This window comes from Anolis carolinensis, chromosome 1 (genome assembly GCF_035594765.1).
Source record: "Anolis carolinensis isolate JA03-04 chromosome 1, rAnoCar3.1.pri, whole genome shotgun sequence".
Taxonomy (NCBI): domain Eukaryota; kingdom Metazoa; phylum Chordata; class Lepidosauria; order Squamata; family Dactyloidae; genus Anolis; species Anolis carolinensis.
The window spans coordinates 68,880,687-68,904,874 of NC_085841.1; the positions used below are offsets into that span (position 1 = coordinate 68,880,687).

Here is a 24,188-nt window from a genome sequence, read left to right on the forward strand (position 1 = left end):
CGGAGGTACAGAAAGCTTCAGGTGGAGGGGGTTGTGTTGTTGAAAAGGATATGCAACGAACCATTAAGGAGGAGATGGTTACTCCAGTGAAACACGGGGAAGTACAGACTCCCCAGAAGAGTCAGAAGAGAGGGGGTAAATGGAAAAAATCACCTAAGCTTGAGAGTGAGGAGCAGGTGACAGAAAAAAGTGAAGATATATCTCTTCTTGAGACCGAGATTGAATCAGATGATCAGTGGTCTCCAACATGTCAATTGGCACATGTGTTGCCAAAGCGCCAGAGATGCAAAAACATTGTGCCTGTTTATTAGTCTGAATGGAAATTGAAATATGTATATATGTTCAGAGAGAGTTAAATCATTTTTGTGAATAATTGTGATGGAAAAGTATGATTATGAGATGAATTGGTTTTAAGAAACTGGATTTTAAGAGAAATTGAAATCCATGGTTAAGCCAGCAGTGAGTTGAAATATAGTCTGGCAGCATCAAATGAATCTATGTGGCACAATGAATTAAGTTTTCAGAGGTTGGGAAAACTATTGATTAATGAAGTGAAGCATCAGTGTATTGGGTTATGGTTCTAGCATCGATTGTGTTAATAAAGATGCAAGAAAAGTGTTGATGTATTGTGATCAAAGCAATTTACATGTGATTGAAAAAGACGGTATGTATACATGTATTATCCTGTGGAAGTTCAAGAGAGATTGATCAAATGTGTAGAGTGTTAAAGTATGTAGAGAATTGATTTGAACATTTCGGAGGGGAATTGTCAGGGTATTGTGTATTGTGAAATGTTAAAATCAATCTGGGTTGTTAGAAATGCCTAATGTGTTAGTTTTTCGGCAAGGCATTTCAGCAGTTATGGAGTTAATGAGAGTCTGCTATGATTGATGTACCACAGGACCAATGGGGTCAAGTTTGTTTCGACCGGGACTTTCTTTCTTGTTCCTGTGGAATGCAGAGGAGTTTCCTGAAGAGCAGTTGAGCAGTGTGCTGTGTGTGCATGAGTCGCTTCGGCAAGCACTCATGGAGAGAAGGACTGATTTACTCTATTTTGTATATAGTCTTGTAAATAAAAGTTGATTGCCGTTGGATTTCCAACCGAACCTTCATCTGCTGGAGTGTGTTTGTCCAGTGCTGTTTTTTCCACACGGGAAACAGTCTGGAGTGAAGGAGGTGAAGACCGGGATGGTGAATTTTTGGATTTCACTCTGCTACCCATCATCCCCTGACATTTTGGACTTCAGCTCCCACAATTCCTAACAACCAGTAAACTGGCTGGGATTTCTGGGAGTTAAAGTCCAAAACACCTGTCAAAGCTTGCCCATGCCTGAGGTATAAGCTTAAATGACAGAATGAGACTCAACCACAAAGAATCACAGAATAATAGTGTGGGAAGAGAACATGTGAGAAATCTAATCCAACCACCTGCCATGCAGGAAAAGCACAATCAAAGCAGCCCCAACATATAGCCATCCAGCTTCTGTTTAAAAGCTTCCAAGGAAGAAGCTTCCACCACACTCTGAGGCATGAGATGAGGGTGCAAATTCTCCAGTTTAGTGATCACAGCACCAGACAAAAGGAAAGGGGTTATGTGCTCATCTCCAGTTCAAATACCAAAGCTGCAGCTTACCACAATTTCCGAAGGTTAATTGATTTCTTCCTGCTCTCTCAGAGGTCTATGCATTTATTATGGTAAGTCAACATCTCCCAATATAGGGATTCAAGGAGACTATAATCCCCTCACTTCACCTTGATTAGGGAACAGTCCATTTCTCTCTCATGTTCATTTGTTTTAATGACAAACTATGAGCAACTATGCTTGATATTTGATGCATAACACATGATGACAATGCCAGGGGGTGAGCCTCGACCTCAGATTTTGATCCAAAAGCCTCAGAGCTTTGAGCTATCCTGAGCTGGCAATTCTAAATCAAGAGGATAGACTCATGATAGACTCCTGCAATCCTACCCCCCTGTCCTCCAGCCCCCCCCCCCCCCCCCAATGGCTGTACAGCAGTGGTTCTCAACCTGTGGGTCTCCAGGTGTTTTGGGCTACAACTCCCAGCCAGTTTACCAGCTGTTAGGATTTCTGGGAGTTGAAAACCAAAACATCTGGGGACCCACAGATTGAGAACCTTTGCTGTACATAATAACCTGATGGGTAAACCTGAGAGAACAATGTGCACATGCCAATTGATACAACCAGGTTTCTGTAATACAAGAAATTTGTATTACAGGCTGGCATGCTCATACAAATCAAGTCCTTAATAGCAGTTGTTTCACTGTTCTGACATTCACCAACTATATATACAGTATAACATCAAACCTCAGAGGGAGATAGAAAGTCTGGCATGCCCATGGAATATCTCATGGAGAATCTGCACAGTCTAATATAAGCAGCACATATCACAAACATTCCAATTCCACTTGTCTGAGCTGCACAGCAAATGAGAAGTGCTATTAAAAATGACACATTTCTCTTTGAAAGAAGGCTTGGAAACAGGGAGCTTTCACAATTAGAATTGAGAAATCTATGAGAGCATATAAAATATAGGTGGTATGCATTTTATGCTCCCTAAGAGGAAAATAAAGGCATCTCATATTGGTGACTGGAGTTAATAGGAACTGATAAATTACTTTCCATCCCATTGGGTAAGAAATCTCAGAAGTTTTAGCTTTCCATTGTCAGATAAATTACTTCTGCGATTCTACCAGCAGGAGTAAATTTAACTATGGTGTGTGGGTGGATGGGTGTGTATTTTAAATCTTATCAGTGTGTGACAAAAAAGTCAGAAAAAAATCACGGTTTTGTAGCTGCTATGTATAAAGGCACAGATTCCATGGGGTCTGTTTAGAAAACTCTAATTTATGAATACTACCTGCACATTACAATGCTGACTTGAAAGTTCAGGATTGTTCGGATGTTGGGAGACAGTTCTTCAAGGCTTCTCAGCTACATTGCCTAGAGAAACCAGGAGAGAACAGAGAGGATTATGGCTTGAGCTACACAGGGCTTGTTTCATACTCCCCCAAGCATGTCCCTTTAACTTGGGGTTATGTGAATGCATTTTAAAGCTAGTTAAAATATCACACTGCATATGAATTCGCTTATTGAAGTCTGAAGTTACTTTATAGATCCTAGATATTAATAAAATATTAGATGGTTTTAAGCTGAGTATAACGTCTTTAAGAATGACTCTTTCAAACAGTATTTGAAAGAAAGGAAGGAGGAAGAATTGTCCCCAATTCAAGTGACCTAAATCTAATTGTCTGTCTCAACTAGAGTATACCCATTGAATCAGTTGAACATGCATAAATGTTAACTTACCAAGTTAACATGGATTTCATGGGTAGATTCCTAGTGAGATTTAGGCTATAGGTGAGGAGCTATAAGTGTATACAACCAACACAACTGAGCAGAAATGTCTCTTATATCTAAATTGGCTTGTTCTCCCCTTTCCATTATGGGCTACAACTCCCATTAGCCCCTATCACTATAGCCAACAAGAAAGAAATATGAAGGCTAAAATTCGAAAACATCTGGAAAACCAAAATTCTCCACTTGCAACTTAGGCCAGGCTCTTTGCAGCCAGATTTGGCCAATACCTTCTCAAAAGCTACTGTTTCAATAAGCATTCAAATCACAACCAGTGCAATAAATCAGCCCCTTCTGTTTTCACAAGACATCAGAATGTATATAATATTCCATCGCAGAATAGTCATGCTTTCTTCCCTTTTTCATCAAAAAGGGGGTGCAACTATTACATGAGGAAAAAATGCCATTTTTGTTCCAAAACAATAAATGTTATTGAACCAATGTTAAAAACAACTTGAGAAATATGTGCAAATGTCCAGAAAAACAAATTTACATAGTTAAACATTTTGACTAGTTGGAAGAGACCAGAAGGGCCCTCTAGTCCAATGACCTGCTTGCAGCAATAAACAATCAAATCACTCCTCACAGGTGATCATCTAAGCCATGGCCATAGCCAGAGAGGGGGGTTTAAAGGTTCAAGCCCCCAAAAGGGTTCAACCCCCCCCCCAAAAAACTTGGTTTACTCATGAATTTACTGGTTAACCAGACACGTTTGGGGGGGGAGTAAATTTTTAACACCTCCCCCCCCCCCCCCCCCGGCTATGGCTCTGATCCAAGCCTCTATTTTACAACCTCCAGGGGTAATTTTTTTCTTACCAGATAGGAATACAAACAAAAGGACTATTTGAAAACCCACAAAAACCATAGTTAATCTCTTTAACAGCCAGAATGGTGGAAGTTAATTTCCTTATGATGCTTCCATTTCATCTCATCATCCTCCTAGTTTTTGGTTTGTTTCTATCCTTGGTCCTTCTTACAAATGGCTCTTTGGGAGGCAGGAGTTGCACATAACTGTGAATGTGGAGTTGTAAAGGAAAGGCACACTTGACATACTCCTTGGTACTTCAACCAGGCATTCAGTAGAAATTCAGCTTGCAAAATCTATGCAGGCTTCCACTTGTTTATCAGCAAACATCACCTGAAAATACTTGACTATAATGTGTACTCATGTAATTAGCATTTCCCTATGAAGGCTGAGGGGGTTCTTTAGCCTGCTGCTGTGGATGCTGAGCTAAAGCATTGTGTACCTCCTAATTAATCAAGCCTTCTTAAGACCACTTAATATTGCAACAGTTGAGGGGGGAACCTAAATGCCTATGAGAGAAAAACCCTTTAAATGTATAGCCTGAGCACAGAGAGAGAGAGAAAGAAGAGAAAAGACAAAAGAGGTCTTGTCAAATACAAAATGGAGGTAGGCTGTAGAGACTCCACAAACAAAGGCTGGGCTATGATAGCTAGCATGATAGCCATCTAATTGTTGTTACCAACATTGTCTCTCCAGCCACAAGATACCAGTTTATTTTCTGGTCCATGTAGCTGCTCTGTTTCTGATGTCTCTGAAGACAATTAGTTCTGAAGCCAGCAACACAATTTATCTTACACTGGGGACATTTGTCCATGTCCTGTTTCACTTAAGTGTTTACTAATGTAGGGAAGTTTTTTCATGAAGGAAAAGAAGAAGCAGCATACAGAAAACTGTTTAGAGATAATGAATGCATTGGGGATCTTCAAATGTTCATCTTTCTGAAACTGTAAATGTTTGCTTGAATCAAATTTCAGTTGAAGCAGCAGTCTTATCCTTGAAGAAATAAATGAATATAATTACAAAAAAATTACACATTTGCATCATTTTTATATTTTTTTGAAGAAGAAAAAATAAGTACATAAATGTGCTGTTTGGTGTACATGCAATATTTGGAGTTTCCAATCTTTAGCTGATTGCACTATCAGTTTTAGAAAACACATTTTACAATAGAATAAGATAAATCAATTTTAGCCACTTGTTTTAAGGGGGGGGGGGTTCCATTGTGAGCTGCCTTCCCAACCACAAAGGAAAAACTTCACCTTTTCTTCCCCTGATCACTCAATTACTCTCATTCTTGGCTGAACACTCCCCCCCAAACATCCCAATAACAATTTCCTTTTTTTAAAAAAAAATTGAACAAAGAACTGTGATGGTCGTTGCCTACAACATTTCATCGATTATTGAAGATTTCCTTTTCTTTCATGACAAGAACTTTCCACTCATACATTATTTTGCCTCAGTAAAAAAGCTTAACACTTTAAAGTACAGCTCTCAATTGCAGAATAAACCCAATACCAAAAATATTAACATTTCAAACCAAAAATAAATTCTTTCAGAAACCTCAAAATTGTGAACTATCAAAGTTGTGGCAATTCCTATCTAAAAAGGGGACATGTATGAAGACAGGAACTACACAAATGGGGAGGAGTCACATCCCTACACCTGCAGTAAAATCAATGTGTTCAAAGAATGTGCGAAAAAGATCTTTGCGGTAAGAAGAAGGGCTAGGCAGGCATTCTCCTGCTTCAGCCAGGATGGACTTTCCACGGGAGAACCCGTTTTAGGAGATGCATGTGATAATGACCTATGAAACAGGGGAACAGATAAATCTAGAAATCTTGGAAAATAAGCAGGGTCAGATCTGGTTACTACATGGATGGGAGACTGTCAATGAATGCCATGCTGTAAAATACATTTTAGAGCAAGAATGTCAAACTCAATTTCACCAAGAGCCACATCAGCTTCATGGTTGCCTTCAAAGGGCTGTTAGATCCATGGACAGAGAACCCATGGAGACAGAGGGCCAACTATAATTCTTTTACAAAGCGGTTGGTGCCCTTTAGCTTTTCCCCAATTAGGGTCCCCAGATGTTATTGAACAACAACTCCCATCACTCTGATTATCCGTCATACAGACTAGGGATAATGGCAAATACAACCAAATAGCACCTGGGGTTTTGAGGTTGGGAAAAGGTTAAAGGACATTTTAAAGTCAGACACCATATCCATGATACTTGTATCTAAATCCAAACCCCACAATCTTGACTAAACAGAACAGATATTCCTGTATCACAACTGCCATCATCATGATGTCTAATGAGGAGGAATACAAAGGTCAGTCTGGCATCTGGAGGGTCACATAAAATGACACAGAGGGCCAAATTTGGCCCCCAGGCCTTGAGTTTGATGTGTTTTAGAGGAAGGAACTGCTAAAACTACTTCTGAGGATTCCTTGCCTAAGCAAACCCTGTGAATTTCATGGGGTCACCATACATCGATGACAACTTAAAGGTACATATGCACTTAAAAAGCTTAAGAAGAACTGAAGAAGGCACTTTTTGCTAATGGTACAACACATGTATACTTCAGACAAAGCAAAGAAATCACACTGCAATTTCAACCATTAGGATAAGGTGAGAAAGGTGGCAATAGAACTAGTACAGTTAAAAATAAGATTTAAAAAAACACAAAGTAGCAATACTGTAGTACCACATTCAGCAACTTCTGAGAACACATACGGACTGACTAAAAGGACCAGAAAAATCCCAGATTGGTTCCTATTCTGTCTGGTTGAAACAACAAATCTAGAGAGCTTAATATTTACCCATACCAATTTTTCCCTACTTCTGAACCCTTATGCCAGTTATGATTTGAGGAACTTTGAGACTGAGAGCAAAAAGGGGCTAAAATGATCAGGAAATATATGATGCCCACTCTGAAGCCCTCCACAGCAGCAAATAAATGTATAAACGCAATCACCTTTCGTTGAGCTTCCTCCTCTTGCCCTGAAGTCTTAAGAAGAAGAGAACAGATCTAAAAACCATAGGCAAAGTGAATTCAATTATCTTTTAGCCAGCACATATCTCACCTGTTTTGGTACTGTTTGTGCATATCAGAAGTGAATATGCTGAGCAATTCACATGGGATGTCTAAGGATTTCATCAGGTGGAGGTTCATAAGCTGAGGGCCAGCGAGAGAAACTGTGGAGCCATGGAAGAAACTGTCAGGCAGCACCTCGCATTGCCCCCTTACCATCACATGGTATTTCCTGTCTCACCCTGGTTTCTTGAATGGGAACACAGGTAATCAGCTGCGTTCTCAGGGAAGCCTTTGAACATGCTGCCAAGACAGGATGGAGCTCTGCCGGAAGTACCCCTACATCATGTGATGGGCTCTGGCGGACTCCGTCCTGTCTGTGTCTTGGCATCGGAAAAAGCCCCGTGTGATGAGGTCATGGATAATTTGTGTCATCAAGGACAAAACATCATGCCACCTTTTACAATGGAAGCAGATTGGATCAGGCTGATATTTAACCCAAACAATTTAATATTATGTATTGCTAATGTTACTGGATACTCTGATTTATGATAACATAATACAGCTATTGATGGTTGAACTTCCAAATAATTTGCCAAATTACCTAAAAACATGACTCTCAAGAAGATAAAAAGGAATGTTCCTCTATTGGATGAATCAACATCTCACCTCAGAATTTGTGTCTCTAGTTGAGCAGTGGAGGACTTATAGCCTTCAAGGGATTGTTGAACTAAGATTGAGTATAATAGGAAGTGCAAACTAATAACATTTAGAGGCTCACAAATATCCCAACCATCTCTCTACTGAACAGCTCTTTGAAATCAAATACTAAATACTATTAAACATAGGGTAGTGCATTTTTCTGAATAAATGCACCAGATGAGAAATTCCATCCCATTATTATAAGAATGTAATTTCCTCCTGTTTTATTGCATTGTCTTGGAAAGTCCAAACTTAGTTTTGCATCTCCCTGAGTTCTCAAACTATTCATCTTTTCTTCTAAGGAGTAAAATCCCTCCCTTACCCTGGACCCATTCTGCTCCCAAAATGTGTACACCTTGGTTCAGAGAGAACTACAGCTTTGTTAAAAGTGACATTTGGCAAGAAACCAGAGAGGCTTAGGAATCATGTATTGAGATCTTTATCCTGTAATCACCCAAATGGAGACCTACACAGTTCAAAAGGCATACCCCAGTGGCCAATATAGGACACGTTGATGTATACCCCCATCTAGATAGCAAGGCAAGGAGATTGTAGAAGTGGAGTCTCTCTACAAGAAAATAACATATTTTTGAACAACTGCAATATCACTTCCCTTCGTGAATTGCAATGACTGACAATATCTGAGACCTCATAAACCTGTAGGGCTTAAATGAGTTTTATAAAAATCTGACTGAGCCTGTGAGATCAAGAAAATGAAAAGGATAAGGCATCTGTTTTCATCTAACATGCACAGGAAAAGGGGGAACAAATAACAGTATTGGATGGAACAGCTGTTCATGCAACTGATGCTTTTCTGACTCAGAAAGGGAGAAGTGGCTAATCTTTGTCTCAATATTAGCTAGCAATATTACGGACAAACTAAGCCTTATCCATGCTGTTAATCCAGGATATGTTATCATCTTGATCTCAATAGCAAGATAGTTCTGAAAGACCTTATTCAAAGGCAAACAGCCTGACATCCAGTCTGCATGGGTCAGAATGCGAAAAATTGCTGTAGGAGTAGCTTTGGAATAGGGAGGGTGCTTGTTGCAAAATATGCTCTTCACACACATCTTTAAAGGTTCACTGATGTTGGACACACATGTACTTTGCCTCATAGCAATACCCCAGTAAAATGAAACTGATTCGTTTCGGGCAATGGCCACTGGCAGTTTTTATGTCATTGAGAAAGTGAATCTGATCTGGTTTTTAGTCTGAAGTTTAAAGGAGCTATTTAAGGCTATCTGGAGCTCAGCACTTTGGAGAGGTCAATTAAAGTTGGACTGAAATCTGGAACAGATTTACTACCCCATTGACATGGAGTCTATTAGCTCCCATTGTTCTCAAGTGAAGTGACAGGTTCTTGTCAATTTGAATTTAGCAACACTGGTAGTCCCCGTGAGCAAGGTCATGGATGCAGTTTTCATTTGGTATCAAGTTTGGCACTGTGAATATGTAATTTAAAGTTCAGATAGGCATGTATTATTTATTTAGTTATTGTACAAACAACTACTACTTCAGTAGCCAAGAGCCAACCAACCTATTTGCATAAGAAGTAGATGGGCACATTTGCAAAGTGAAAACAGGATGTCTCAGAATAAAATGTCTCTCATAATTCCCTCTCTGTTGCTTCTTCATGTGTATTATTATTTGTATTAATTGTCACATTTTATCTTGCCTTTCCGCCAGAAAAATTGTGCTGTAGGCACAAGCATTCTCTGAAACCCATTAAAAACAGCATTCCTCAGAAAGACAGATTAGCAAAGCTGAAAGCATGAGAGCTGTACTGGATCAAGCCAAATGCCCATTTGTTTCTCCAATGGCCCAATCAGATCCTCACGAGAAGCTCAGAAGCAGAACTTCCATTGAGTAGCACCTTTATGCTCAAATTCCCAACCAACTAGAATTGGAAAGCACACTGTCCCAGAAACTGGAGGAAATATATAGCAATGACTGGTCTCCATTAGTAGTTGTATCATCTGTGATTTTGGATAATTTCCTTTTTAAGATAGAATGGTGGGCATCACTATTTTGAATGCAAGCTCAGTTAGCAGCATAAGGCAAATGCTCATTTAGCAGGATTAGCGATTGGACCAAATCCAATCCTTAGCTCCAGCTAGAGCAAACTCCTTGATTGAATGGACATTATATATGTGGTGCTTTGCCAATCTTTTCCTTGATTCCATTGAAGCTACTCTAGCTGGATTGACAATTAGATTTAGGTCCTTGTCACCTGAAAAGTCCAGAGTATAAGACAAATGATTAGCATACATCAGCACACTTCTTCAGGCAGAAAGGAGCAACATAAGATAAAGCAAGGAGCCAGGGCTGTGGAATGGTGAAGGAGCTGCTTGGACCTAAATTCAAAGTTGACATTGGAAATGGCCTTAGGAAAACTATGGTCAGCTCCCCATTTGTACAATGGGACTCAACATTGCTAAACATTTCATAAAACTGGTTGAAATTAACAACTGATGCAATACTAGTACATAACTCACAAATGTCACCCATACAAACTATTCAGCAGCTATGTCACTTTCCTAAACACAAGAAGCACTTTTCTCAACAACAGGATGCAGTAATCTATTTATAAGGTTTTGAGTCATGAGAAAATAATAACCACTGGAAATGAAACTCAGCATGGACCTAACTATTCCAATTCTGAAGCCTGGCATAGATTTATCAATGCACTTTTATATATAAAATAGCTTTATGAAATCAGGAGCAGCCATTATATTCATGTTTCATCACAGAGATACACATTTTGCAAACAGAATGGAGTTACTAGTTGTGATGCTGGCACAGAAGAGTGTAATAGAGCTAGTTCCTTATTTAACAATAGTAAAAAGTAATAGCATACATATTTTGCTGTCAGAAATCCAATCACTGCACACACACAGCGACACACAGATGGAAAAACCTATTGAATAGAATGCACCACTTATCTGAATTACTGCATTTAAACTCTCCTCTTTTTCTCATTCTCTTCCCCCCCCCCCCAGCTTTGCGTCTCTTGTTATATAATGGATGAACAAAAATGCTTTTGTGCCTTGAACGTTTTACAGAATTCAAAACAACTGAAATATTTAGCAATGAGAATGCTTTTCAAAAATAGAAGAATGAAATGTGGACATCACCTCAGCAGATAGGTAAAATAAAAAGTGGGTTCTACTAACATAAGATCATAAGAAAAGCCATGCTAAACCAACCCAAAGGTCAATGTAGTCCAAAGTTCTGTTCAAGAGTAGTCAACCAATTGTCCATGGAACAAGACTTGAGTGCAACAGCAACCTCTTTCGCCCTGTATCTCTGAAATACAGAGGAATGCTCCAACTGATATTGAAGGTATTCAAAATCATAGAACTGGAGGCTATCCACTCCAATTCCATATCCTTCATGACTATTCATTGACAGTCCCATCTTTCCTTATTGTTCAATCCCCTTTAGAACTCAGAATGAAACTGCAACTTTTGTTTTCAGACAGGCAGCAGTTAAGAGAAAGATCTCAACATATTGATTTACCTGGTACACTGTGCTTCTCATTTGGTACATGCTGATTATGGAGTATATTTTGGTCTGACCATGACTTCTGCATGTAGAACTACATAATAGAAATGTCAGATTACATGTGTGGCAATGCTTTCCCTCTTTCAGTTGTTCTCATTTGGCCATGTAAAATGAATCTTCACTGCAACTCTAAGAAATCTGGGTAGGGAAACATTAGTCAAAGAAAGGACCATTGCTTAAAATGAAATTAGCTAAAGCTGCAGATTAAATCAGATAGATAAAGCTGCAGATTAAATCATATAGATAAAAGAATCTATTATTTCTCACTTGGGTAAAAGTCTTACAAGCTTCAGTGAGATGACTTTGCAATATTTAAGATGGAAAGTGCATTGTGAATCTTAATATTAAAACCAGAAAATGTGAAATATAGTTTCCTAGACAGCTTATTGAGTCTGAGAGATCTGGGTTCAAAACAGCCTGACCAATCACAGGCTGATGGCTTTAGCTAAATCATTTCTTCTTTATCTGAAGACAAATATGTACACTTAACTTAGCAAGCCTACTTTTTTCAGTGCCATATTACTGTTCCTCTTGTAATTATATGTGTACATATTTAAAAGGCTAGGTGAATGCAAAGATTTTGTTCATAATTGCTCTGACCAGCTCTTCACTTGGGGGGGGGGGGTAATTCTTCACTAATTTTCTTACCAAAGGAAGCAACAAATAATTTTAACAATTTTCTTCATATTGTGACAGAGTCTTTTTAAAAACCTCACAGGAATATTCTGTACAGAATTTGAACATGATGGTTTTGCATAGAGAACAGCCAGGGCCGTAGCCAGAAAACAATTTCGGGAGGAGCTCTGAAAATTTTGGGGAGGGGGTTGAACCCCTAGCACCCACCCACCCCCCACTACAAACCTGTCAATATCTGCTTGAGATAGTGCCTGGAGGGACTCATAATGTTTTGCGCCTCATAGACTTAGCGTGGGGATGTGGTTAACCAGTTAAAATTCATGAGTAAACCAGGGTTTTTTTATAACCTGAAAAAAATGGGGGGGGGGGGTGAACCCCAAACACCCCCCCCCCCTCGCTACAGGCCTGAGAACAGCATTTAATGGACAGGACAGTATTTTTGATCAGAAAATAATATTTTAACACAGACTACCATCATGAGAGGTTCTACAAATATGTGCTCTTCAAACATGAAGGAGAGAAACAGAATTACATATTACAAAGGAAGGAGGACAGACTATTAACTAATTGATACATGGAGAGAGAGGATACAGCTAAGACCAACAAATAAAAAATGCAAACAAACATCGTTAAAACTAGAAATTACTGAATACACGCATGCTAAGATTTCTTTCTCTAACAGGTAGATGGCACCACTCCAGGGACATCTAAGCCCTAAGCCCATCAATAACTATCCAAATGAACACAGTTTACAAAATATACTGGTAAAATGCATTAAAGTGCAAAGCGTCTGAGTAGATTTCACATTGTACACAGAGACATATGCAAGGCCAGGTTCTTGCTTTGCACAGGGCATGTAAAATGAGGAAATAGAAAGTAATTTGTTCTGCCACTACCTCACGCTCCTCAAACAAGTCCTAGCTGTCATGTACAGTAACTGGCAGCCACAAAGCCTGCATAGCAAATTAATTAGGATTGAGTGTGATCTGGACAATTCAGTATAATATTTTCAGCACTGTATCCAACACACTTTCACCTAAAATGAATTTGAAAATCCTAGCTGATGGTGCCAGGTAGGAATTTACTGATAGGCTGAGCCTGGAATCGATATGAATGGGAAGGAGGGATATTTTCCCCTGCAGGAAAGCAAATCCTAGACACAATTTTATCACCAATTCGCATGTCATACTAATAATCTGCCATTTGCATTCACTGCCTGTGTGTCTGAAAAATGAGATGCTGAATGAATTACTACAAAACAGATATGAGGAATCCAGGAAGATAAAATGTGTGGTGCCTCCAGATTTTTTTCACAGGCGTTGGGTATATAGTCTATCATTTGGAGAACATCCAGAGGCTTTTCTCAGCTGTCAAAATGCGGATGCCCACTAGGAATTCAGAGAAAAGGGGTTGCCTACATCCAGAGAAGACCTAGTGAGGAGGAAAGGCAGGAGGGAGGAAAACTGAATAGAGCCTTCTTGTAATTACACTACAGAAAAGGATGTTAAAGACATTATGCATTTTGATACAGAATAGGAATTGATTCACAACACTACTCAGTTTTTTTCCCCCTCAGGCCAAACAGCATTGTAGCTAAGGAAACTGAGTTTACTTAGGGCCAAAGCAAGCATGATACAAAAGATCTATCATACTAGCCTTTTTTGTTTACTTCATAAATATTGGGACAGAGGGGCTTCTGTTTTGATGTAGATAGAGGTTTGGGAGAGAAGGGACTTTACATTTTATTTATTTATTTATTTATTTATTTACAACATTTATATCCTGCCCTTCTCACCCGAAGGGACTCAGGGCGGCTTACAAAAATTGGCAAAATTTAATGCCCTGAATACAATCATAAAAACAAAACAGTAACAGATATATTAATAACATCGTTAAAACACATTAAAAACACATTTTCCTCAATCCCTCTATAAAAACCCTCCTCACTTCCAAACCACTGTGCCTAAGAGGAGCACAATGACTGCTCTTTATTTTTGTGGAAACTAAGTGTGGATTGGCAGCTAATAGCTCACAGATTGGAACTGATTAATGGGCCACCACTCCAAGTAGCAGCAGTTTAGATGGTTCATTACCCCAATGCCGTGGAAGCTATCAACCACTGTTATCTTTGCTGGGACCTATGGCCATTCTCTTGCAGTGTAGATGTGCTGCTATGGAACTACCACTATCACCAAGTATGTGGTGAAATTGACAACTTTAGGTTATTGCCACAGTTTTGAAAGGTCACATGTTTGAAAAACAACTTCCAAAGTCCTCTAGCCAGCATAAACTCTGGCCCTGGATTCTGGAAATTGTTGTCCAAAAGAGCAACTTTTCCAAGTCCTGCTCACTGAGGGTATCGACACAATTCTAAAAAAGGTGACTGCTATGCACATTACTAAGAAAATGAAACAATACCAAAAAAAAAAAAACCACCAATCACTCTTGCCTTTTTTATATCAGAGAAGTAGTTAGTCATGGAGCCCTCCAGATCTTGCTGGATTGTAAGTCCAATCAACCATAGAAAGAATATCTGATGGAGGATGGGATTCACAGTGAAATAACACATGGAAGATTCCAAGCCACACCCCTGACATCAAAAGGAAGATGATGTACAAAAGAGTATATTCAGAAGATTAAAAGAAAGAATTATTCATGCAGGTGACTCAGAAAAGATGATTTCTTATTGTTGGCATTAGAGCAAAATATGACTCAAGCCAGATCCCGAATCCTTCATTCCTGTTCCATTTCTCATCTGATAAATGAAACTAGGACAGCTTGAGGCTTCTGTGTCTTTTCTAAATTGAACTATGTTGAACAAGGAGAGAAAAAATAACAGGCAAACCTACTGTCTTCACTTGAGGGCTGCCATTTTGTCAGAAAGGCTGAAAGGTGCTGCAGTTTTCACAGAAACAGCAACTATAGCAAGAAAGTAACAGCAAAGATGTGACATTCACATGACAGCCTTGAACAATCTGGACACCAACAATGACATTATGGGTCCAGATAGAGCTCCACAATAATGGCAAACAAGTAATGTTGTTACCAGTAACTAGTAGTCTTGTGCAATCTGAGTAAACCACAATCTGTTTTGGTGCCCTGGATTTTGGTAAGAGTCCTGATCCATTTTTCAGGAGCCTCCCAAATTTGGGAGGACAGATATCCATTTTCGATCTGGGAAGCTGAAAAATTTATTTTCTATCTGGCCCAGTGTTGGAAATGGGGTGGGGACTTCCCAGGCTTCCCTTCCCATCATTTTAGGCATTGTTTGTCCTTATATCCTACATTACGACCTGGATTAAAAGCATCAGATTTAAGATACCACTCTTTCTGTTATCCTTTCCCTTCTATCTGTAGAGGAGACCTGGATGTAATAAAGGTCTTGAGTGCTGCCTCCTTGCCCGCACTCAATGTGAGACCGGAAGAAACTGAAAGCTGCCTGTTTGGACAGCCACTGTTCTGTTGAGGCCAGTAAAAAATGTTGGTGGAGCCCATGCTATTATGGGCTTCAGAACCAGCCAAAGAAGCCAAAGGCAAACATCCAAAATGAATCCGTACATAAGCCTGGTGATTAGTTACTTCTTTAGTAATCAGGATTGATTTTTGTGTAATTAAGTCAATTGAATTGGCATTTTTACAAGACATTTTCAAATTTGATTCCATTCTCTTATAACTTTCCCCTTTAAAGAAATAACAAAAGTAATAGCAGAGTAACAAGCTCTACAACAAACAATTCCATGAGGTGATTTTCCCCATCTATTACTGTTGATACATTCCTTTCCTGGGTGTAATAAACTGGAAAGCCTTCAAGCAGCACTATATGGCAGTATAACCAAGCATTATATTGGCCAAGAGTACGAATGGGGTGATCCAAGTTATATCTCAACTCAGTCAGGAAGCGACCTCATTAACCTTGGGACCAGTCTCTCTCTCAGCCTAAAGATGTGAACTAAATACATTAAGATATTGGTATATGCTGGAATTTGGTTCTAGGACCTCCCACAGATATCAAAATCCATGGATGCCCAAGTCCTATTATATACAATGGCATAGAAAAAATAACAAAAATTAAGTTTTGCTTTTGGTAATGTTCGTTTGGAAATATTTTCAAGCTATGGGTGGTGGAATTTGTAGATGCAGAATCTGTAGGTATGGAGGGCTGATGGTACAATTTTTAAAAGGAAATTTGACTGCTCCACCACCACCAACCCTATTTTGCTGCCATACAAGTTATGTAATGTCCCTGGAGTGGAAAATGTCACAAAAAACATAACACTGTTGCACACCAAAAAGAAATGGAAGAGAAGTATGCCACAAATATCTGACATCAGAAAGGAAATGCTGTTATGCTCACACACGTGTTTTACTGTGATTCATAGGATCCTGTAACAGGATCTCTATTTATATCTAAAAGGCTAACAAAATTAAATCAAACTGACTGAAGCATTCTATTTCTATTTTGAACAATTTCTTAATTTCTGTATTCATCTTTCTACCAAAGATAGTGCCCAAACTCTGCTGTGGTAGGTTTAAATATATAATAAATTGTCGATCTTTCAGCTACCTATTTTGCTGAATTTGTAAAAATAGGAAATACCAGTAATTATGTAGAGTTGTTGCATTAATTCGTAAGAAGATGTTTCAGAATCATGAATCTGCAATGTACATAACCAATTTACATTGTGCTCCTCTCTCCATTTATATCCCCACATCAAGTTCATAAGGTAGGTTTGGCTAAGAGGTTAGACTGGTCAAAGGTCCTATGTTCTTGATTTGCAAGATTTGAACTGGAATCTTCCAGATCAGCATACTAACCATTGCTTTATACCAGCTCCTAGGAATGCCACAATTAATATGCATAATTTCCATTTTATGTAAACAAGTGAGCAAGATTTAAAAAACTGGAATATCACAATCCCGGGAAATCCACCACCAGATACTTCCCCAACCCCAGTGCTGAAACCTGCCATTTGTATAGCATTAATAATGCTCTGAGGAAAATATAAGGTCCCAAAATAGGGCATTCCTGGTGTATACTCAAGGGAGATGCTGGAGGAAAGTACCACGTTCATCTAACATCATTCCTCCAAATAGATGTAAATGTTTCATAAAGTGGGAGTGACATATTTATTATTGTCTTCTAGTGACAATGATGTTGGTTGGGGATGGAGAGAAATTTAAAGACTTGTTAAAATTGGAGGACAAAATCAATGCAATGGAAATATAAATCTCTCTTTATTGAAATGTGGTATGAGTGGTGATGGAATGTAAGAGCATTTTCAAATTCGGTTTTTCATTTACAGAATATTTTGGAAGTGAAATAGAATATGTTCTGAGCACTTGAGCTGACTGACCAGTAAATGTAGTATAATATTCTGAAGAGGATGAGGCATGTTAACAATGCACAATTAGGACCTCAGTATTTAAAAACCTTTTGTTCCAGAAACAAGCTTCGACTTCTAGGATTGTCAGATTTCTAAGCATTAAATTCACAGCAAATGCAATCCATAAGGCAGAATTAAAAGTCCACAGTTATAATGAGACTCATCATAAACATTTGTTCCATCTTGAGTTCCAGCTCAATCTTATTCCTATTGTGCAATCTTTTCCATTATAATCAATCAAAAGGTATTGTTTGGTTTGAATCAATCACAGGATTTGAGGATGAATTGCTTTTGATTTGTCACATTTCACTTGTAGAGGGTTTTCTTTAGATCTTCAAAGTAATACATTTTAAAAAATCTACAATGTATGTCATCACTACTTCAGTGATGAAAATATTTCTTTGAATGTATATTCTGAAGTATAGGTGAGCATATCTATATGTGTGTGTGACATATATCATTTCATGCAAGTTATAGTCTGGTCATCTATGAAACATACTTAAAATCTCAAGCAGTAGCCACAATTTATGGGAGGCAAATGAGGAGTGAGACTCACCCCTATGCTGAGTGACCACAAAGGCATACTTATGAGGGAAGCATAACTGCTCCTGCCAAATAACACCCTCCTCCCCAAAAAAAATTCTTTCAGGTCACAAATTCCTAGCACTGGAGTAAGGAAAATTATTTAAAAGACAGAAATTTTGTTTGGGGGACAATTTCATTCTTTGTCCCCACCCCAGACCATTGAACAAACTGAGTCCAACTCTAGTTTAGTGTCATAAACTGTGCTAGTCCAAAGCAATTAGATACACAACAAGGTAGCAACCCCTTTCCTCACCTCATGTACAAAATCCAGCTAAACCGGCAGCTGAATCTTTCTTCAATTTTTTAATGGACCGACATCCTCTTTTACCCCTGAAGGCATCATCCTGTCTTCAGAGGCAAAGGGAGAGCTTCTCTTCCAAAAACAATACCATGTTGCCACCTCTAAGTATCTGCCATCTAAAGTGATCCCCCTCATTAGTCTAATCATGCAGGGACATGAGAGAAGCCTCCCAGAGGATGATAAAACATCCAGGCGTCCCCTGGGCAATGTCTTTGCAGGCAGCCAATTTTCTCACACCAGAAGCAACTTGCAGTTTCTGAAGTCACTCCTTGAGTGACTTGAGTATAGTGTCTTTCAGTGCAAGAAGAAGCAAGAGGCCAACCAAAAGATAAGCAGTGTTAAAGGAACAGAAAATAATCACTGAGGTATTGCTAAGTGAGTTTTCTTTGCTACAGAAGATATAGAGATACCCACCCCTAAACCTTTTTCTCTTGGCTCTGAATCCATAAAACTGCGTCAAGCAGAGGTGACAAAGGCCAAATATTAGAACTAAATGAGAAGTTAGAAAATAAGTAGCAAGCACTGAGTGACATTTCTTTAAAAGTACTAAAAGAACTGAAATGTTGTTGAAGTTTTAACAATACCATGTAATTTGTCAAAATCAGACTCCTTACCAGAAGATTGGCAGGTACTAAACACAATGCTTTTTTAAAAAAATCCAGGAAAATTTAGAAAATTAAAGACTTGGTTGCTTAAATTTTAAATCAGGAAAATCAGTGCAAAGAATTATTAAGGTTAAATAGCTATACATTTGAATAAAAAGATCTGATAAAGGAAAGATCCACATGGCTTTTGCAAACCTTTTATTATCCTTTGGAGGAGTGGCGGCAAACAAGCAGATGGTGGATCACTGGGAACAATGTACCTGTGTAGCTGCAATAAAGAGGAACAGAAATATGCACTGTGTATGAGATTGATAAATTTTAAAAAGTGTATGAGGCAGAACTACTAGACCCAGTGGTGCTTGATAAGTTCTAGGTCAATCCATTCAGGGTCCAGACTTTAATAGAACTTTCCAAACCAATCAAGTCTATCCCCAGAAAGAAGTTCAGCACCATCAGCAGCTTCTTAGCTCTATGCACAAGCAATTTCAACTCTGGTCTCCAGAGTCCTTGGACTTCCTCATACACGCTACCGGAATCACCAAGCGTCTCCTGTCCTGTGAGGCTGGAAAAGAAATATGGCATGGAAGGAAGCTAATTTTGTTTTGTGTGGAGTCTCACATACAAAAAACCCCCCCTAAAGCTGGCTTCATTTAGAGCATTTCCCATAAGCTAGAAATCTTTGTGGCAAAGCCCATCAATTTAACTTTTGAATAGATGGCTAGGAGCCAGTGAGTGCTCCAATTCCATATGCTCAGCAAACAACCCAGCAGCCACTGTGCAATCCTATTGTCAGGCTGGATAGATAAAATACAGCACAATACTTTTCAAGCCAGATTCCTTGGACTTACTGTGTGACATTGACAAGTCACCTTCTAAAATTAGCACACTCTGATAATGAGTCTATATCCTTCTGCTAACAATGTTAAATCTCCGGACATAGCTGAGCAATCTGGCTATCCTTCAGTCACCTAGCCAAGTGTCTGGCCACAGCTTTTTTTTTAATCCTCTAACAGGGAATGCCAGAGAAGGAAAATAGAAGGAAAAGGAGATTTCAGGAACAATTTTTGTTCATAGGAGATTGACAGACAAGGTAAATTGGAGTCAAGAATCCTTCCATAATGAGCTGTGTGTTGGTAGGTGTCAACTACACACTGAGCAAGTTTTCCACAAATGATCTGGGCCAAATGGGGAGGGGGGGGTGTTCATCTTCCTGCATGAGTTGAGTGAAATGAAAGATGGGCTTAACTTGGGCTGGGGAAAATGCAATCCAAAGGTCCCAGTGTTATATCTAGCACCCGCCCCCTTCAATTCCAAGTTTTATTTTTTTTAAAAATATCTCTAAACTAATTTTGGGTGATTCTCTACCTGAAAATATAACAAACCCATATGGAAAACACACATAACACTCCAACCATTTTTTATTGCTACTTCATAACTGTAATTTTGCTACTGTTACAAATTGTAATGTAAATATCTGATATGTGGGATGTATTTTCATTGTTACAAATTGAACATAATTAAAGCATAGTGATTAATTACAAAAACAATATGTTTGGGGGAGTTTGGACAATGGAGCATGGGATATGCAGTACCTTCAACCAATTCAGCTCTGACTTCCACAGACCACTGAGACCCCCACAAATTACAGACCTGGACCAAACTTGACACATTGAACCCTCATGACCAACAGAAAATACTGAAAGGAGCTGGGAGGAATTGACAGTGATTCAGGGGAGATATAGTTCACCTATATCTGGAGATCACTGTGGACCCAAACAGCTACAGATCTGGACCAAACTTGGCACGAATACTCAATATGCCCAAATTTGAACACTGGTCAAGTTTGGGGAAAATAGACTTTGACATTTGGGAGTTGCTTGGATTTATAGTTCACCTGCCATCAAAAAGCATTCTGAACTCCACCAACAATGGAATTGAATCAAACTTGGCACACAGAACTCCCACGATCAACAGAAAATACTGGAGGGATTTGAAGGAGGATTTACAACAGATGATGGGATTTGCAGTACCTTCAACTGCTTCAGCTCCGACATCTACAGACCACTGGGCTCACTCCCACGTGGCATCAGAGCCTCCGGATTGCCCTTCTAGGCAGGAAGCATTCTGGTGCCGGCCTCTGGCTGTGCACTCTCCACTACCACCACCACCACCACCACCACCACCACCACCCCTCCCCCCCCCCGCACTAGCTGACACAGGGAGAGGGATGCGCTCCAGTATGAGCTCTCTCCCACTGCCTGGAGGCCCAGGCACCCCGGAGCCAATTGTGCATGGATGGCATATGGAGCCTGGCTTGGTACCACCCTCTGCCTCCTTCAATCAGCTCTGCGGTGCCTGGGCTTCTAGGGTGTGGGAGAGATCCCATGCCAGAGAACGTCCCTCTCCCAGTGTTGGCAAGCTCAAAGGGAAGAAGGCCGCTACTGCAGCACTTGAGAGCATGCACCCAGGAACTGGCACCAGGTGCTCCCTACCTCAAGGGCAGCCTGGGGGTTCCAATGCCACCGCCACACCCGGTGGCAGTGCACCATTCTTCCAGCACAGCTGCTCTCCTGGCAGTTGCGTGCGCATCTCTCCTGGCAACTGTGCCTGCACCCCTCTTGGGGCCAGCAAGTACGCCTCTCCCAGCGGCTTACATGCACCCCTCTCAGGACTGACATGGTCCTTGCCGTCGTGTGCAGTATCCGCAACCACCATTAGGGGCGGTGTAGGTGCACTCTGCAATGTGAAGGCAGGGTTATCAGGCTTGTCTTTTACTGCCTTCTCCAAAGGCCTAGGCCTCTCAGAGCCTTTCTGACGCCCAGTGGATGGCTCATGGGGTCTGGCCTTTTAGCCAGGCAGCCATTCCGGGGAGGAGAAGGCAGGGCCTAAAGTGGCAATGTCACAACCCCTCTCAAATTGCCAATCAACCCCTCCAGGGGTTGCGATCCCCAGGTTGAGAACCGCTGATTTAGAGAAAGGAGAGAAAAGATGGAGGCTTATAGGCTTCCTTTGAGAGGGCATTCACAGCCTTGGTGATATCTGAGGCACCGGCATTCAAATTAATTTGAACCTGCAGCAGAGAGTTCCGCAGATCCATCGCTAAAGGAACAGAGCGGGACCGCAGCGGACTATTATTAAAAGCTCTTTTTTTCTCTTTACTCTCCCCTTCCCTGAACTATGTAACAAATCCCCCCAATAAAAGTAGCATTCATTTTATAACAGTAACACTCTCTATCTGGTTATTTTGTGTCTTTCCTTGACTCCTTTTTTTACATGCAATCCTCCCCCTCCCTCTCACTAACCCCGTCCGCCCTTTAAACTCTGGCTGAGACTCCTCCGCCATAGGTTAATATGGCGGACGATACAAATTGGCTCATATCTCTATCAAAATTACCCCTAGCACGCTCTTCTTTTAGTTCTAACACTTCCTAAGGCTCCTGACCCAAGGACCACCAGCGGAACCAAAATCAGTCCAGTTCTCGGCACCTCATCAGCTGACTGTCAAACGGAACCGACTGCTCTTTTCAAGCCAGACTGCTCTTTTCCAGCCTTATCCCGGACTTTCCTCTCCCCACGACCCGCAGGTTGGTTTTAAGAGATCACCGGTCCTTTCTGTGAACTGTGGATGATGGATCGCTCTCCCTGCTGGGGAGACATAGTTCTCCAAGGACCTTCACCCTCTCTACAGCTGCTAGGAGGGTGCCTGGACGGGCGCCCTCCACGTTTTATTCACACCTTCATAATTTTATGAATGAGAAGAACACTTTTCCCAAACCTACCCCTGAACTTATGAAATCCTATACTTCCAAAGACTGCAACTCACATGTACCTCTTCCCCTTGCTATTTCTATGAATTTCTTCCACCACAGATGAACTCTTCTCCCAATGTACCCGTGTATTTTTATATCCTACGAACTTGGACACCCTCCTGAATTACTATTATATGAATTTCAAATCGTTGGGCTAACTTCATGAATTGTAAAATCATGCTGCTAAAACTCCACTTTTATGAATTTCCACGATGGGTTCTCCAGATGTTATGAACTTCGTTCTTATCAAATATTTTCAATTGTTTATATCATTCATGATTCCCCTTTATGAAATGTAACTCACTTTTATGAATTCTCCCTTATTTCCATGAAATCTATCTATCTGCCTATATGTATTTGTACTCTTTGGAATCCCCGGAAAATATGTATTTTTCCCAGCCTAGGTTATATTCCAACTTTATTTTATTTTTCATTTTATTTCATATAATTGTCAAATCATGAAATCAAATAGGAAATATTTTGAACTCAACATGAACCCCAGAACCTATCCCATTTCCTATGACCCAGGCTTCCTTTCTCAAAAACAAAAGGATAATCTGCCACCGCTAAATCCAATCAAATTCAAATTGCATGGACAATATAGGGCTTGAGTCACCAAATTCGGAGTTGTTGACCTAAAGGTGATTCGCCCCAAGGCAAACATTGTCATAGCTCACCCAAAGAAATATCCAGGACACCTCAGGAAGGCGCCCTGCAGAGCCTGTCAATATGGCTCATCACCACCCATCTTTGCTTCCATCTCTGACACCCCAAGGCATATCTAAAATCTGTATACGTGACAGAAACCCGGACATCCTTGATTGCTGCCATTAATAGCACCCTTTAGAAATCAGTCTAGCAGGACTTAATCCTCTGGTTCCTGTCCCCATCACCTCATTGTTTTGCTAACTCCCGCCTTCTCTCTCCTGGTTGGCCCGAGTGGAGACGTAAGGCAGCTTCCTATTGGGCCAACAGAGCGAGGCGGGAAACGAAAGCCCGCCTCGTTCAACCCTCTAGCCCATCAACGATCAGATGGGCGGGGAAGCAGGGCGGGAAATTCAAGGGGCTGTCAGACTGAAATTTTGTATAAATATGGCTTCATTTTGATTGTATGGCACTTCTAGTAAGTCGAATGATCGCTACTAGAGTCCTCTTCAGCTGAATTGCTCAATAAAGACTCCTTGGCGGATTTTCCTTCAACTTTGGTGGACCTTCTTCATTTCGGCTTCAGGTTGTATTGCGGCTCGTATTTTCCTTTTGGCTCCGCCAAGGTCCGTTCTCTCAGGACCGGATCGGGTCTCTCCTTAAGGGCCCCGATCCCCTAAAACGCGGTAGACAACATTGGTATCACCTAAGAAGATTGGCAGGGAGAAGCAGGAC

General features: G+C 40.3%; 1 long non-coding RNA gene across 1 annotated transcript in view; it reads right to left on the bottom strand.

The window, feature by feature from the left end:
- Positions 1–24,188, bottom strand: part of LOC103281479 (uncharacterized) — a 115,196-nt gene that overhangs the window by 61,270 nt on the left and 29,738 nt on the right. Inside the window, exon 2 of the long non-coding RNA XR_010004690.1 lies at positions 2,883–2,965. This is a non-coding gene — a long non-coding RNA (uncharacterized LOC103281479). The remainder of the gene's footprint in view (positions 1–2,882; positions 2,966–24,188) is intronic.